Below are 3,916 nucleotides of genomic sequence, written 5' to 3'. Positions count from 1 at the left end.
CTAGACATTTCAAAACAGCCATCCCTGAGGTTAGCCTCCTCTTGGGGCCCTCCCCATGCCAACTGCAGAAAATGCTGATGACAGTCCACACTTGCACTCTCTGTGCTCACATGCTGCAACTGCATAGTTCTTGATCTTGCAGTGAGTGGGGTCTGGATGTACAGAGCAGCACACTGGAAATCCCCTTCTTCTTATGGCAATGAGCTTGTTTCAGGTTTCATCCTTTCCCAATAACCCAACTGCCCACCCTCACACTCTCTCATCCTGAGACAAACATATTGGTGAAGTGTAGCTCATCAGCTTACACAATTTCTATTGGGATCTTCCAGCAGAACAGAAGATCTGACTTGTCATCCAAAAGCTTCCACTCCACCACCAATTTCATATTTGGGTATTCACTCTTCACTGGCAGTTTGTGAAAGTGGTTATAGGTCTTGCCTTTTTCAATGGAACAGTCAATGCCTATTACACCCATCAGGCTGAGGGATAGGGAAAGGTACTTCGACTCCCAATATAAAGCCATGCACTGAAGCTGTGGTGTTCTGAGACCAGACATCACTAGTGAAGGTGACATTGACACTGTAGGATCCTCCTTTATGCAATTTGCAGGGCTGAACAGAGGAGGGGATCACTTCCACCACTTGAACTTTTCCAACTGCAGAGTCACAGTCCAAAAAGTGAACCGGTTCGGCCAGGGTGACAACCCCGAGGGTCAGGAGCAGCAGCACCAAGGTGGAGCAGGAATAGGCCATCACTGCTTGGAGGAAGAGGGAGGGACCAGAAGAAGCAGCTCCTCAAAAAGGATTTTAAAAATCAAGTATGAGAGGTAGAGGAAGAGAAATGAGAGTGATGCAAGAAAATCATGAAAAAAGAGTCAACAGCTTGGTAAAGGAGGCACAAAAAATGGTGAAGAAAGTAACACCTTAAAAAACTAAATAGGCCAAATGGTAAAAGAGGCACAGCAAACCAATGAAGGGGGAAAAAAGCTCCTTAAAAAGTAGAATTGGCCATATGGAAAAAGAGGTACAAAAGCTCACAGAAGACAATAATTCCTTAAAAGTTAGAATTGGGCAAATAGAAGCCAATGACTTTATGAGACATGAAGAAACAACAAAAAAAAAAAAATCAAAAGAATGAAAAAATAGAAGACAATGTGAAACATCTCATTGGAAAAACAACTGACCTGGAAAATAAATCCAGGAGAGATAATTTGAGAATTATTGGACTACTTGAAAGTGATGATAAAAAAAATACCCTAGAATTATCTTTTTGAGAAATTATCAAGGAAAACTGCCCTGATATTCTAGAACCAGAGGGTAAAATAGAAATTGAAAGAATCCACCTCCTGAAAGAGATCCCAAAATGAAAACTCCCAGAAATATTATAGCCAAATTCCAGAGCTCCCAGATCAAGGAGAAAATACTGCAAGCAGTCAAAAAGAAGCAATTCAAATATCGTGGAGCCAAAGTCAGGATAACACAAAATCTAGCAGCTTCTACATTAAAGGAATGAAGGGCTCAGAATATCATATTTTGGAGGACAAAGGAGTTAGGATTACAACCAAGAATCACCTATCCAGCAAAATTGAGTATAATCCTTCAGGGGGAAAATGGATTTTCAATGAAATAGAGAACTTTCAAGAATTCCTGATGAAAAGAGCAGAGCTGAATAGAAAATTTTCCTTTCAAATACAAGACTCAAGAGAAGCATAAAAAGGTAAACAGGAAAGAGAAATCATAAGTGATAACCTTTTTGAAGGTTAAATCATTTATATTCTTACATAGGAAAATGATATTTATAACCCTTAAAAACTTTCTCATCATTAGGGCAGTTTGAAGGAGTATACATAGACAGAAAGCAGAGGTGTGAGCTGAATGTAATGGTATGATTATCTAAAAAAAAATAAAATTAAGGGGTAAGAAAGAAGAATGCATGAGGAGAAGGGGAAAGAGAAAGGCAGAATGGGATAAATTATCTGACATAAAAGAGGCCTGAAAGAGATTTTATAGTGGAGGGGAAAATAGGAGAAGCAAGGATGAACCTTACTCTCATTGGAATTGACTCGAAGAGGGAATAATATACACACTTAGTTGGGTGTAGAAATCTATCTTACCATACAGAAACGTAGGAAAGGAAGGTGTTATGAGAAGGGGAGGAGCTAATATAAGAAAAGGCAGTTTGGGAGAGGTAAAAGTCAGAAGCAAAACAGGATAAACAGGTGAAAATATCATAAAGGGAAATACATACTTGGTAATCATAATTGTGAAAAAATTTTTACAATGAATTTCTCTGATAAAGACTTCATTTCTCAAACATATGGAAAATGGAATCAAATTTATAGAAATAAGAGCCATTCGTCAATTGATAAATAGTCAAAGGATATGAACAGGCAGTTTTCAGACAAAGTAATCAAAGCTATGTATAATAATATGAAAAAAAATGCTCTAAATCACTATTGATGAGAGAAATGCAAATTAAAACAACTCGGAGCTAGCTCCACTACCTCATACCTTTCAGATTGGTTAATATGACAGAAAAGGAAAACGACAAATGTTGGACAGGATGTGGGAAAATTAAAACACTAATGTATTATTGGTGAAGTTGTATACTAATTCAATCATTCTGGAGAGCAATTTGGAACTATGCCCAAAGGGCTATAAAACCATGCATACCCTTTGACCAAGCAATGCCACTAATAGGTCTATATCACAAAGAGATCATAAAAAAGGGTAAAGGACCTACATGTACAAAAATATTTATAGCAGCTCTTTTAGTGGTGGTAAAGAATTGGAAATCAAAGGAATGTTCATCAATTGGGGAATGGCTGCACAAGTTATTGTATGCCATTGTGATGAAATACTATTGTGCTTTAAGAAATGGTGAGCAGGATGCTCTCAGAAAAACATGGATTGACTTGCATGAACTGATGCAAAATGAAATGAGCAGAACCAAGAGAACATTGTACACAGCAACAACAATACTGTATGATGATCTACTATGAATAACTTAGCTATTCTCAGCAATACAATCATATAAGACAATTCTGTAGGACTTATGATGAAAGGTGCTATCTCTAGAGAAAGAACTGGTGGAGCTTGAGTGCTGATTAAAGATACTTTTTCTTTACTTTCTTTATTTTTCTTGGATTTTTTTTTTGGTCTGTGTTTTCTTTCACAGAATGACTTACATGGAAGTGTTTTGCATGACCACACACATATAACCTATGTCAAAAAAAAAGGACATTAAAATTGTTTTTACATGTAATTGGGAAAAATAAAATATTAAATAAGATTTTAAAAAATGAGTCTCAGAGATGGTAAATGGTTTGCTAGGCCAAATATCTAGTGAGGATTAGACATAGAATCAAATCTTGACTGCAGATCTCAGACTCTATCCGCTCTGCCATTTCATAACTTGTAGGATTTAGAATTGGAAGGAGCCTTCAGGGTCATTAATCTAACCCTTTCCAACACCCTCCCTCCTTTTTAAGTTGACCCTTTATTAATTTAGGATGGATTGGATACCATGTTGGGCTGTTGTGAGCTCTGATGCAGTAAGCACAAGACATAGGACAGGTTTACAAAATCATAAAATCTATTAAGAAATAATATATTTCTGTTTTCAGGTTCCCTATTTTCCTTAATCCTTCATGATCTAGCTTCTCCCTACTTTCTGAGGATTATTTCATGCTTTTACCTTTAACATGCTTTATATTCAAGCCACATTGGCTTACTATATAGTTATTAGCCCACATTTACAATAAACACTTATATTTCCATGATAATTCTAGAGCAGGGATTATCAACCTTTTTGTGTGTTACATACCCTTCTGGCAGTCTGATGAAATCTATGGACTTCTCTGAATAATGCTTTTAAATGCAAAAATATATATATAGGATTGCAAGGGAAATAAATT

The 3,916-nt window shown here is 36.7% G+C and overlaps 1 pseudogene; it reads right to left on the bottom strand.

Annotated features, from left to right (window-relative positions):
- Window positions 1-260: 260 nt before the first annotated feature.
- Window positions 261-752, bottom strand: LOC114048414 (annotated as a pseudogene).
- Between the last annotated feature and the right edge of the window lie 3,164 nt (window positions 753-3,916).

This window comes from Vombatus ursinus, unplaced genomic scaffold, assembly GCF_900497805.2.
Source record: "Vombatus ursinus unplaced genomic scaffold, bare-nosed wombat genome assembly UNPS02014793.1, whole genome shotgun sequence".
NCBI lineage: Eukaryota > Metazoa > Chordata > Mammalia > Diprotodontia > Vombatidae > Vombatus > Vombatus ursinus.
This window is presented reverse-complemented; position numbering and strand designations above follow the sequence as displayed.